Source organism: Carcharhinus amblyrhynchos, chromosome 29, assembly GCF_965287045.1.
Source record: "Carcharhinus amblyrhynchos chromosome 29, sCarAmb.v2.hapA, whole genome shotgun sequence".
Lineage (NCBI taxonomy): Eukaryota > Metazoa > Chordata > Chondrichthyes > Carcharhiniformes > Carcharhinidae > Carcharhinus > Carcharhinus amblyrhynchos.
The window spans coordinates 28953628-28968283 of record NC_137352.1 but is presented as its reverse complement, the minus strand read 5'-3'; positions in this window follow the sequence as shown (position 1 = coordinate 28968283).

The window sequence follows — 14656 nt, the reverse complement described above, 5'->3', positions numbered from 1 at the left end:
GGGGCAGGCTCGAAGGGCTAGATGGCCTACTCCTGCTCCTATTTCTTATGTTCTTATGCGTGGGGAAGGAACTCCAGGACTTAGGACCTAGGCAACTAAGGAACAGCCACCATGGTGGAGAAAATAAAATCGGAAATATTCAAAGAGCTGGAATTAGAAGAGTGCAGATATCCAGGAAGGTTGTGGGCTTGGAGGTTATTAAAGAGATGGGGAAGAGGAAATCCATGAAGGTGGGGGGAATGGAAAGGATAATTTTAAAGTTGGTTGGGAGCCAGTATAGGTCAGTAAGCACAGACATGCTCAGGAGAAAGGACTTGGTGCAAATTTAGACAAGTGATAGAATTTTGGGTTGACCAAGTTTATGGAGGCTGCAGTCTTGGAGACCAAGCAGGAGTGTGTTGTAATCATCACATCTCGCGTTACAAAGGCACAACTGAGGGTTTCAGCAGCAGTTGAGCTGAGACAAGGGTGAAGTCAGACAGGTGGAAATATGCAGCCTTGGTGATGATACGATGTCACCATATGGTCAAATGTGACGTCAAGGTTGTAAACATACTGCTTTGCTCAGGCTTGGACAGGGATGGAACTGGAGCTTTGAGTCGGGACCAAAAACAATGGTTTCAGTCTTCCCAATATTTAAAAATTTCTGTTCATCCATACTGGATGTTGGATAAACAGTCTGATAGTTAAGCAATCAAGGAGTCGCGTGAGGTAACATTGAGGTAGAACTGATGTCATCAGCATACATGTGAAGACTAATACTATGCTTTAGATAAAGGTAAGGTGTTTTAGCAGAAAGGAAAACCATTGCAAGTGACTCTCTGGAAATATGAATCTTAATTCTAGATAAATCTTGTTTGTGTTTGCATACCATACGATTACCCACTTCTTCCATAATTCCAGACTTCATGCACTTCAAGATGTGTTGTCCCCTACCCAGTACCAGACAGAATTGATAATCTTTTGGCTCTTCAGTCGAGGCGAGATTCCAGGATGTGTGTGCTGGTTTGCATTACCAGTTGCTTGGATGCATAATAAAGGGCTGAGGACATCAATGAATGTTAACCCTTATTCAAAACCACTCTATGTGGCTGGCAATGTCTCAGAGGGACTTGTCCTCTCACATAAAGCTCCCATGTACCCCAGATATACATACATACAGTTAAGTGAAAAGTTGGAATTCTGCATTGGATCTGATCTAGCTGATGAACAGGCATCCTGTGTTGGGGGAGAAAATCAAAAGGCACAATTTTGAATCAAACCTGAGCTGGTGCAAGGTATCCATTTTGCCTCTGGTACCATGAATCCTTCCTACTGATAAGTGCAATAATTGAGCAATCCCAGTTGATTTAAACAATTCAAGCCCTTGGCAGCTTGAAAAACACGTGTGAGTGTGTGATCTTCACTGTGAAAAATCTTACGATTTTCATGAGGGGGTGAAAATGTTTGACATGCCTTCTCTTCACAATGTGTGAGGAATAATTTAGAAATCTGTTAAGGAGACTAAGTATGTGTATTGTCCCACTTGGCAAGATGGGGATGGTGAGAATGCGTAGATTGACAATGATTGTAGTAACCCAAAATGTGACATTTAGTGATGATAAAACAATTCTAGGACACTTAATCTCAAAATCGAGATCACAGAATCGTGGAATCCCTCGTGTCAAAGGCGGCCATTCGGCCCATCAAGACTACACACAGACAGTGACCCAAGCTGGGAATTGAACTTGGGTCACTGGTGCTGCAAGACAGCAGTGTTAACCATTCTGCTACCGTGCCACCCAGTGGCTAGCACTGCTGCTTCACAGTGCCAGGGACACGGGTTCAATTCCAGTCTCAAGTGACTGGAGTTTGCACGTACTCCCTGTGTCTACATGGGTTTCCATTGGATGCTCTGGTTTCTCCCACAGTCTAAAAATGTGTGAGGTGGGTGGATTGACTATGGTAAATTGCCCCTTAGTTCCCAAGATGCATCGGTTTGATGGATTAGCCATGGTGAATATGTGTGGCTACTGGAGTATGATGGGGGAGAAGGCCTAGATAAGGCACTCTGTCAGAGTTGGTGCAGTCTTGATAGGCCGAATGGCCGCCTTTGACACGAGGGATTCTACGATTCTGTGATCTTGACTTTGAGATTTTCAATTGAGCAAGTCTCGACACTTATTTGTGGAGGGTTAGAAGTGGGGTGGAGGGCAAATTCCTGATTCCCATCATCTTTTGTTTGAAGAGGTGTTGCCTAACACCACCCTGAATGTTAATATTAACTTTCCCTTCATTGTGCACTCCCCACCCAAAGAAACTGCACCTGCCGTGACAAAATCATTAATCATTAAATACCAGATTCTGTACTCAAGATAAAACAGCCCAGTCTACTGAACTTGGCCTTCTAAATTAATCCTTTTAGCTCCGTATAACTCCTGTGACTGCTTTGTGATGCTCTCCAAGGCAAATTTATCCTTCCTGAGGAGAAGTACTCAGAACTGAATACAGTACTCCAGATGAACCTAACCAGAGCTTTATACAGCTGTACCTTATTCTGCAGACCAGGCAGGGAAAATGGACAAATTGACCTCAGTATTGGAGATCATTCAAGTGGAACAGCAAAACTATGTCTGGTAATAGTGGAGACCATTCAAAAACAAACTATAAAACTATATCCAGTAGATAAAGTTCTCTGCAGTTGAGACTTGGGGGGTCCTGAAGGTTGTGTTGCCTGCCTGATGCCAAGCGTAAGAACATCTTGCACAGGAGGAGGAGAATCCAATTGTTAGATTCCACGTAGGAACGAACAACTTACATTAACTAAGAACGAGATTCCAGTTTAGTTTGTTGGTGTCACAAATAGGCTCATATTAGCACTGCAATAAAAATTACTCTGAAAATCCCCTAGTTGCTACACTCTGGTGCCTGACTCTGCATAGACATTCAACCGAACCGGGAATCAAACCCAGGTCCCTGGTGCTGTGAGGCTGCTGTGCCACCATGGCACCCATATTTGAGGTGCTAAATGCACAAATTAAATTGCAGAGCCTCAAAGGATTAGTAAATGAGTCACACCCACACCCACACACATAAGCATAGGAAGAAACAGTTTTATATCTGGCTGAAAGAATGGGAGTTTTAATTCTGATGGAATTCAGGAGTGTTCCTCCCTGTAATAAATCTAATCTCTCCTCTGTAAAAGAGGGGGATAAAAGCAGAGTGATGAGGTGAGTGAACTTCTGAAGCTCTTGTTAACTGTAAGATTGATGCTCTGACATTTATTACAGGCACCAGATAACCCAAGCTTTATTTCACATGATCTTATCGCTCAACAGTAAAAGCTTCATTTGTGTAATTAAATACACTTAGTCAACAAGAGGTGAGAGAGAATAACATTAAACACATTTCCAAAAGAGCAGTAACATTTTGTAGATGGCAAGAGATCTGAAGGCCCTTTAACTTACCACCTAAATTCTTCATTAAAAAATTATCCAGGGTACACCCATGCAGTCTTTGACTGACAGTCAGGGGGCAATGCTCCCATTCTGACCTGTTAGTTTTTTGATGGATTGGAACGGAAGACGGGCATGTGCGTTCCCGATGCCTGTGCATCGGCCATTTCTGGAGAGGACATATAGTCAGAGCCATGCGGTAAACAGCGGGAAGACTAGATAAGTCATTTTAATCAACTTTCAATGTGATTTAAATGTGATTATAGAGCCTGGGACTGAATTCGTTGGGCCTCATAGCATCTCCCACCCCGCCAGTGCAACGTCACTCCAGGGTTTAGAGTAGCTCCTCACTTTCAGGGAAATAGCGGGAAACCCTGCTAGAGTGAAGGGGCGGGCAACTGGGGCTCCCCAGGGGAGGTAAGGATGATGGGGTAGTGCCCCCTGGGCTTTGCCACCTTGGCTGTGCCTGCTTGTGCCCCCTGGCATTGCTCAAGTGGCAAAGTGCCCATGCCCAGGGGGCATCTCGGCACTGCCCATCAGGCATCGGGGTGGGACCTACTGTGGGCAGTTGGTGGAGTGGGTTTGGGGGGATCCCGCTGCCACACAGTATTGGGATGCGATCAGGACCAGTGGGAGGCCAGTGATCGGGGTGGGCTGGGGGGGGGGGGGGGGAGGGGAGTCTGCCAGGGGGGTCTGCTGGGGTGGGGGGGGGTGTCTGCCACCCAGGGCGTTCTGTCTGCATGGGGGGAATTGTCACTGCTGGAGTTGTGGTGGACTGAAGATGGGGGCGCTCCAGAGCAGGGGGGGCTGGCTGGCCCGAGAATGCTTGTGGGGGGCCGCAATCGAGCCATGGGGGTGTCAGGAAGGGCAGCACTGGGGGATCCTGAGCTGACCAGCGATTGAGCTGGCCAGCAAAGTGAAGGCTGACAGCTTGGGGCCACTGCGCATGTGCAGAGTGAAGTCTCACAACACCAGCTTAAAGTCCAACGGGTTTATTTGTAACAAATGCCACAAGCTTTCAGAACATGCTGTTCCTTCATCAGGTGAGGTGGGAGTTCTGACCACAAACAGGGCAGAAAGACACAAACTCAATTTACCTGAATAATGATTGGAATGTAAGTCTTCATAGCTAATCAAGCCTTAAAGTAATGGACAGTGTGAGTGGAGAGAGCATTAAGCACAGGTTGAAAGGATGTGTGTTGCTTCCAGACAGGAAAGTTAGTGAAATTTTGCAGGCTGTGGTAAGTTGTGGGGGTTATAGATATTGAGACATGAACCCAAGATCCCGGTTGAGGCCATCATCATGTGTGGACGGAACTTGGTTATCAGTCTCTGCTCAGCAACTCTGTGCTGTTGCGTGTCGTGAAGGCCACCTTGGAGAACACTTAACCGAAGATCAGAGGCCGAATGCCTGTGACCACTGAAGTGTTCCCCAACAGGAAGAGAATAGTCTTGCCTGGTGATTGTCGAGCAGTGTTCATTCATCCATTGTCGTAGCATCTGCATGGTCTCCCCAGTGTACCAAGCCTCAGGACATCCTTTCCTGCAGCATATCAGGTAGACAACATTGGCTGAGTTGCAAGAGTATAAGCTGTGTACCTAGTGGATGGTGTTATCACGTGAGATGATGGCATCCATGTTGATGATCCTGCAAGTCTTAGAGGTTGCTGTGGCCGGGTTGTTTGGTGTTCTGGTCTCTGTTCCCCTGTGTAGTTTCCTGTGGATAATGGTCTGTTTGAGATTGTGCAATTGTTTGAAGGCAAGAAGTGGGGGTGTGGGGATGGCCTTGATGAGATGTTCATCTTCATTAATGACATGTTGAAGGCTCCAGAGAAGATGTCGTAGCCTCTCTGCTCCGAGGAAGTACTGAACAATAAAGGGTTCTCTGACCACCGTGTCCCATGTTTGTCTTCTGAGGTTGGTGCGGTTTTTGGCTCTGGCGCGTCAGAACTGTCGATCAATGAGTCGAGCGTCATATCCTGTTCTTATGAGGGCATCTTTCAGTGTCTGGAGGTGTCTGTTGCGATCCTCCTCATCTGAGCAGATCCTGAGTATACGGCGGGCTTGTCCGTAGGGGATGGCTTCTTTAACGTGTTTAGGGTGGAAACTGTAGAAGTGGAGCATTGTGAGGTTATCTGTGGGTTTGCGGTTCAGTGAGGTGCTGAGGCGACCGTCCTTAATGGAGATGCGTGTGTCCAAGAATGTAATCGATTCTGGAGAATAGTCCATGGTGAGTCTGATGGTGGGATGGAACTTGTTGATGTCATCATATAGTTGTTTCAGTGATTGTTCACCATGAGTCTGAAGGAAGAAAATGTCATCGATGTATCTAGAGCATAGCATCGGTTGAAGGTCCTGTGCGGTGAAGAAGTCTTATTCAAACCTGTGCACAAAGATGCTGGCATACTGAGGTGCAAATTTGGTCTCGTAGCTGTTCTGTGTGTCTGGATGAAAAACTGTTTGTTGAAGGTGAAGACATTGTTGTCCAGGATGAAGTAGATGAGTTGTAAAATTGCATCTGGAGATTGGCAGTTGTAGACGTTGAGTACTGAGGCAGTTGCAGCATCGTCGTGGGGGATGCTGGTATAGAGTGCCGAGACATCCATTGTGACGAGGAGTGCTCCTGGTTCAACTGCTCCATGTGTGTTGAGTTTCTGTAGGAAGCCCGTAGTGTCACGACAAAAGCTGGGTGTACTTTGTACAGTGGGTTTCAGGATGCCCTCGACGTAGCCCGAGAGGTTCTCACACAGAGCCCCATTCCCTGATATGACGGGACAGCCGGATACATTTGCCTTGTGTATCTTTGGGAGGCAGTAGAGATCTCCAATGTGGGGAGTACGTGGGATGAGAGCACGGACGATGCACTGAAGTCCAGATCAAAAGTCTTGATCAGAGTGTTGAGTTGACGGGTGTGCTCTTTGATCGGATCTGTGGGTAACTGTCTGTGGTGTTCCTTGTTGTTCAATTGTTGGTACTCTTCTTTGCAGTAATCCGTTCTGTTCAGTATGACGATGGCCCTTCCTTTGTCTGCTGGTTTGATGACAATGTTGTGGTTGGTCTTGAGAGCGTGGATGATGTTGTGTTGTGCTTGGGTGATGTTCGGGGCTGTCTTGAGTGCGGTTAATTAATCTGGTGTTGATGCACCTCCTAATGGCTTGGGCATACATGTCCAGTCGAGGGCAGCAGCCTTCCGGAGGAGTCCAATTGGACTCCTTCCTCTTTGGTCACTGCACTGTGGATCTCTCTGTTGGCTGTTCTGGTTCATTGGCCGTTTCATTGTGTTCGCTGTTGGCCTCCTGGGGTTTGTGGAAGAACTCCCACAGCCTCATTTGACTGATGAATTCCTCTGTGTTTGCTGTGAGACTAATGGGGTCCATTTTGGTGGTGGGGCAGAAATTGAGCCTTTGGCTGAGAACTTCGACTTCATCTGGTTGAAATGTGTAGTCCGACAAGTTGACAATGGACTTCCCTGCACTGATACTGTTTTCTACTGTGGTACTGGGGGAGGCTTGGTTGCTGCTGGTGGTGATGCCAAGTTTCCCAAGTTTCATGTTTTTGGTGTGGTTGTAGATAGTGTAGTTCCTTTGTCTCATCTGCTTGGCAGAATTTCGCAACTGGTCTGCATCCTGAGTGCAAGTTAAGAATATGGACTCTATCTTGGTTTCCAAGATGCAGTGTTTGCTGTAGAGCTGGTGTCTGAGGTGGTTGAGGAGTGAGAGAGAGGTGCAATGACAAAGTCTCTCAGCGTAGTCTGTGTTATAGGTTAACCTGAGTGGGTTCATGATCTGTAGTCCTTTTGGTAACTCCCACCCACCTGACGAAGGAAAAGCTTGTGGTATTTATTACAAATAAACCTGTTGGACTTTAAGCTGGTGTTGTGAGACTTCTTTGTTTTTACCCCAATCCAACACTGCCACCTCCACATCATGTGCAGAGTTGTCAGACTCTGGTGTGAATAGGCCCCCCGCACTTTTAATGGTATTCACAATTGTGGCCTCTGCATTGCACAGAGTGGGGAGATTCAAGTCTGAACACCCACTGGAAAAAAAAATCATGATTTACACCAGTTTTCCTGCCAACTCAGCACTTAGAACTTTGTTTGGGAGAATCGCTCCCTCAATGTCTAAACTTAGATCACTGAACTATCTTGCATCAGTGAGTTTCTATATCATTAGCACAATCCACCAAGCGAATGAATTAATCTTTTACTGACAATTAACCAAAAAGAAAGACAGCAAAGTCATCAATTAACAACTCAATTCGGAAACTGAACTGGATCAGCCATCTCAAACTGTAGCTGCAAAATTATGTTAGTGGCTGGGATGTCTGTGGTGAACAGCTCGGTACCTGACTCCACAAAGCTTGTCTACCACCTAGTTTAAGATTATTTATGAGTGTCACAAGTAGGCTTACATTAACACTGCAATGAAGTTACTGTGAAAATCCCCTAATTGTCAAACTCTGGCACCTGTTTGGGTAACACTGAAGGAAAATTTAGCACGGCCAATGCACCTAACCAGCATGTCTTATAGACTGAGAGGAATTCAGAGCATCCAGAGGAAACCTATGTAGGCATGGGGATAATGTGCAAACTGCACAGAGTGTCACCCAAGGCTGGAATCGAACTTGGGTCCCTTGGCACTGTGAGGTAGCAATGCTAACCATTGTGTCACCATGCTGCCCAATAAGTGCAGCTGCAACATCACTCAAGAAGCTGGAAAGCCCCCAAGACAAAACAACCCATCTGATTGGCACCCCATCCATCACCTTCAACATTCACTCCCTCCACCACCAACAAACAGTGCAGCAGTGTATACTATCTATGAGGTACACTGCAGCAGTTCACCAGAGCTCCTTTAATAGCTCCTTCTTAACTTGCGATCTCTACTACCGAGGACGAGGGCAGCAGATGCAGAGTAACATCACCACCTACAAATTCCTCTCCAAGCCATGCACTATCTTAACTTGGAGCTATATCACTGTTCCTTTACTGCTGCTGGATCTAAATTCTGGAAATCCGTAACAACACCATGGGTGTTCTTACAATACATGAACTAGAGTTCATGAAGGCAGCTCATCACCACCTTCTCAAGGGCAATTTGGGATGGGCAATAAATGCAGCAGTTTCCCATCCTGTGAAAGAGTGAAAAAAAAATGAGTTATTAGCCTTTGAATCAGAGTTAGCAGCAATTAAACAGCAAGTATATAAGTAATTAGATGGTTATTTGCACCAATAACAGGTTTCAAAGGAAGTTCAGTTACGTCAGAGTAATTAGCAGTAACTGCTTGCTGCTTATAAATTTACAGTTGATACAAATGACCTTAATGTGGATTGGTGAGATTAATTTGCATAGTATTTACAGCACAGAAACAGGCCAAACCAGTCAACAACTTCGTTTATACTTCACTTGATCTTTCCCCAACTAAATTTATCACTGTAATCCTCTAGTATATTCTCCCTCAAATGCTTTATTTGACTAATCTCCCCTTATTAACATCTATTTGCTTCAATCTGTGGTCACAACTTCCACATAATAAGAACATAATATAAGAACATAAGAAATAGGAGCAGGAGTAGGCCATCCAGCCCTTCGAGCCTGCCCCGCCATTCAATAAGATCATGGCTGATCTGTCGCTGCTCAGTTCCACTTTCCCACCCTCTCCCCATAACCCTTAATCCCCTCTCCTATCAAAAACCCATCAACCCGCGTCTTAAAAATATTTAGCGAGGCAGCCTCCACCACTTCAACGGGCAGAGAATTCCAGAGATTCACCACCCTTTGAGTGAAGAAGTTCCTCCTCAACTCCGTTCTAAACCGCCCCCCTTTTATCTTGAGGCTGTGCCCCCTAGTCCTATTGTCTTTTTTGAGCTGGAAGAGTCTTTCCACCTCTCTCCTATCCATCCCATTCATCATCTTATACGTCTCAATGAGATCTCCTCTCATTCTTCTAAAGTCTAACAAGTACAAGCCCAGTTTATTCAGCCTCTCCTCATAGCTCAACCCCCTCAACATTCTCACCACTTTGGCCAAAAAAGTTCCTTTGAATTCCCTATTGAAATTTTTGGTGACTATCATATCTTATAGAATCCCTACAGTGCAGAAGGAGGTCATTCAGTCCATTGGCTCTGCACTGACTCTCCAACAGAACTTCTTTCCCAGGCACAACCCCTGCCCTATTCCTGTAACCTGGCACATTTACCCTCCTAATCCCCTGATCTACACATCTTGGGGCACTAAGGATCAATTTAGCGTGGCCAGTCCACCTAACCAGCACATCTTTGGATTGTCGGAGAAAAATGGAGCACCCAGAGGAAACCCACACAGATACAAGGAGAATGTATAGACATGTTGATGGCCTTCAGTTGTGCATCACAGCATAAGTATTCTCCCTGTGTTCGCTTTATCAAAAGGGGCAGGGTCGGGCCTGGGTAAGAGTCAGTACAGACTCGATGGGCCAAATCCTTCTGCACTGTTAGGAATTATTTTTTATGATCCTGATTAGCTCCAGTGATTCATACTGGGATATGTGCTGTGTGGATGTCGGGCAAGGACAGACAGGACTTTACCGCTGCTTTGGTTGGCTAGTCTGAATGGCTACAAGAATCAAGAGGGGAGAAAATTGGAAAGAATCACATTTCAGGAATTTGCTCTGTGATGACTGATTTTGCTTTCTGGCAAGAACGCTCATTGCTGGAGTTTGCCAAGCCAAACTGTTGACCTCAGTGTTTTAACATTATCTTGGCTGCACACAGACCAAGTTAGGCATCGTCTAGAGTTTGAAAGCCATCATTCCACATTCCGCGTCTTTCTATTATATTTTGTTTGAAACGTGGGTGAAAACTGATTGTCGTGCCTTGTAGCTTCTGTTTGAACTAGGTCAGAAATAAATATGTAGAAAAGCTATTAAAGCATAGTCGTAAAAAGTCATTTCTTTATGCAGTTTCATCAGGAGGATTGCATTCAGTTCTGGCCACTACACTCCAGGAAAGATATATTGAAAGGGATGCAGTGCAGACTCACTGGGCCATTACTAAGGCTAAAAGGATGAATTATGAGGACAGGTGCACAGGCAAAGCCAGAAGCATAACAGATTAGGGAGTGATCTAGATGATTAAAGGATTTGATGGGGTTGATAAAGATAAACTCTCTGTTGAGGGAATCCAGAACCGGGGGACATGACCTTAACATTGGAGCTGGGCCACTCAAGAGTGATCTCAGGAAATGCTTCTTCACACTAAGGGTTGTGGAAATGTCAACTCACTCCCAAAGTATTGAGGACAAGCCTATTGAGAATTTCAATACTGAGGCTTTAAAGTTTTTGATGTTGTGTGAACCACGTCAGGCAAAATGGAACAGATCAAATCATTGAAAGGAGGAAGTAGGCTCAAGGGGCTGAATGGGTGATTCTTGTCTCTTATGCTTAGAGTCATCAAGGTTTACAGCATGGAAACAGGCCCCTTTTTTAACCACTAAGCTAGAAGCAATTGCCTGCTTTTGGCCCATATCCCTCTATGCCCATCTTACCCATGTAACTGTCGAAACATTTTTTAAAAGACAAAATTGTACCCGCCTCTACTACTACTGCTGGCAGCTTGTTCCAGACACTCACCACCCTGTGCATGAAAAAAATGTCCCTCTGGACCCTTCTGTAACTCTCCCCTCTCCCCTCTAGTTTTAGACTCCCCTACTTTTGGGAAAAGATATTGACTACCTAGTTAATCTATGCCCCCCATTATTTTATAGACCTTTATTAGATCACCCTTAAGCCTCCTATGTTCCAGAGACAAAAGCTCCAGTCTATCCAGCCTCTCCTTATAATTCAAAGCATCAAGTCCCTGTAGCATCCTAGTGAATCTAGTCCCTGTAGCATCTGGCAGCTTCTAAAACACCCTCTTGTCATCCGATCCGTACATTTTAAAACCTACCCCTCTTCTTTGATGAGGAGTAGGTGTCACTGTCAAGGCCAACATTTGTTGTCAATCCTTAATTATGCTTGAACTAAGTAGGTTGTTTCGGAGGGCAGTTAAGAGTCACCCACTTTTCTGTGGATCTGGGGCCAGACCACGTAAAGGCAGCAAATTTTCTTCCTGAAAGGGCATTAGTGAATGCAGATCAGTTTTTAACAATAATGGATGATAATTGTCATGGTCATCATTACTGAAACTGGCTTTATATTCCAGATTTTTAATTGAATTTTAATTCCTCGAGCTGTGATAGTGGGACTTGAACCCCATATCCCCAGAGCATCAGCCTGAACCTTTGGAGTATTAGTTCTGTATTATCAGCCACTCAGGCAAAATGACAGCACTAAAGACAGGACCATTAATATTACTCTTAAACTAAGTTCCAAAAGAACATTAAACTGGTTAGATATAATTTAAAACACATGTAAAGGAAAATACATTTGCCAAAATGTATGTTTGATTGTGTCGTTCAAGCTCTTAAGTATGTGATAGCTTTACTTATTTTCTTTCCTCCTTTGGTGCTGTAAAGTTTGTGTCAGTTTACTCATTATCTTCTTCTCAATGGGGCAGCACGGTGGCACAGTGATTAGCACTGCTGCCTCATAGTGCCAGAGACCCGGGTTCAATTCCGGCCTCAGGCGACTGTCTGTGTGGAGTTTGCACATTCTCCCCATGTCTGCGTGGGTTTCTTCTGGTGCTTTGGTTTCCTCCCACAGTCCAAAGATGTGTGGGTTAGATGGATTGGCCATGCTCAATTGCACCTTAGTGTCCTAAGATGTATAGATTAGGGTGATTAATAGGGTGAATATCTGGGATTACAGGGATAGGGTCTGGAAGGGGTGCAGACTCAATGAGCTTGAATGGCCTCCTTCTGCATTGTAGTGATTGTATGATTCAAAGACAACAACCTCAAGACCATCCTCACAGATACAGCAGAAAATAACTTCCGTTTATTTAATTGATTTTGTTAACTTTGAAACCTCTGGTTTTTTAATAATTTTCACCTCTGTAACCTCGCCTAGCACACACAGACATGTGTACCATCTACAAAATGCACTGCACAACACACGTCAAAGCTCCTGGGCAGCACCTTCCAAACCCACGACCACTTCCATCTCAAAGGCCAAGGGCAACAGATAGCTGGGAACACCACCAACTGCAAAATCCTCTCTAAGCCGTCCTGACCTGGAAATATATTGCCATTCATTCACTGTCGCTGAGTCAAAACCCTGGAACTCCCTCCCTAACAGCACTATGGGTGCATCTCAGGGACTGCAGTGGTTCAAGAAGGCAGCTCGCCGCCACCTTCTCAAGGGCAATTAAGGATGGGCAATAAAAATGCTGGTCTGACCAGCAACATCCACAACCCGTAAAAAAAGAATTAAAACTCATCTGCTGTTGAAACCCTCATCTATGCCATTGTTACCTCCAGCCTTACTGTTCCAATGCATCTCTAGACAGCCTTACCAAACCCATTCCTACACTCACACTACAACAGCAAGCAGCAGTCCCAGTAATCAATCGCCAGAAAGTGTCCAGAAGCAGGAAACTTGGCCAATAACTTCCACTCTGGCAGAACAACATGGAAACTGTAGCATCTTTGCCAGCACCCTGACATGATTAGCTGACACATTACAGAGTGAGGATTGAACTCAGTACCACACTCTTGTGCATAACCCAGTTGCTTTAAAGGCCTAGTGCTTCTTATCAGGGTTTCAGTATTGATCAGAGCTCATTCAATAACAACTCACATTTGTAGAGCACCTTTAACCTGTTAAAACGCCCCAAAATTATTTCACAGGAACATAATCGGACAAAATTTAGCATCAATCCAATTCAGGATTTTGATTAGATTTGATTTATTATTGTCACATGCATTATCATACAGTGAAAAGTATTGTTTCTTGCACGCTATGCAGACAAAACATTCCATTCATAGAGAAGGAAACAAGAGAGCACAGAGTGTTACTGTCATAGCTAGGGTGTAGACAAAGATCAACTTAAAGCGATGCAAATCCATTCAAAAGTCTGACAGCAGCAGGGTAAGTGACCTCTGTCTTTTGTATCTTTTTCCCGAAGGAAGAAGGTGGAAGAAAGAATGTCCGGGGTGCGTGGGGTCCTTAATTATGCTGGCTGCTTTGCTGAGGTAGCGGGAAGTGTAGACAGAGTCAAGGGATGGGAGGCTAGTTTGTGTGATGGATTGGGCTACATTCATGACCTTTTGTAGTTCCTTGAGGTCTTGGGCAGAGCAGGAGCCCATACCAAGCTGTGATGCCACTCAAGAGAATGCTTTCTATGGTGCATCCATAAAAGTTGGTGAGAATCGTAGCTGACATGCCAAATTTCCTTAGTCTTCTGAGAAAGTAGAGGCATTGGTGAGCTTTCTTGACTATAGTGTCGGCATGGGGGAGACCAGGACAGGTTGTTGATGATCTGGACACCTAAAAATTTGAAGTTCTCAACACAAGTGAGCAAAATCTTAGTACAAGAGGTAGGGATTAAGGAATTTCCTTATGATACACAGGATAAGGGAAGGAATACCAGATCTTTGTGCCAAGATAATTGAAGGCATGGCTTCCAGTAGTGAAATGATTAAAACTGGGGAGGGCAGAATCGGAGCAAAGCTGAGTTTCTTTACCAAAATAGCGTAGCTGCTTAACAACAGCTACTGTTTCCCCTGGTTTCACAGTTGCAGTTTGCGTGTGTATGCAACCTCAAGCATCTGGAAAACTGTGATCTATAACAGGCACATCCTGCTAATGTCAAAACAATCAGAAGAAGCTAAAAGAGGAATAACATTGATTCCAAAAGCTATCCCCAGAGGCTTCTATTTTCATTGTTAAAACCAGGTGTTGGCAGTTATCGGGGAATAGTGGGGAATGTGAAGTTGAGGTTTAAATTACATCAGCCGTGAGCTTATTGAATGGTGGTGCAGTCTTGAGGGGTCGAGTGGCCTACTCCTGTCACTTATTTATATATTTTTTTAATACAGTATATCTTACTGCATAGTTGAGTTGCTTTGAAATTCTTGGCATCACCCCAGATCTTGGGTTCCGGGGCTACTTCATGATGTACTCTGGGGAGAAGATTATCAGGCCCTGGAGATTTATTCACCTTCAATCCCATCAATTTCCCTCAAAAGCATTTCTCTACTAATACTAAAAGAGAAAATGCTGGAAAATCTCAGCAGGTCATTTGTAAAGAGAGAAAAGAGGTGACATTTTGAGTCCTTTGTCAAAGCTTTGATAAAGAGTCA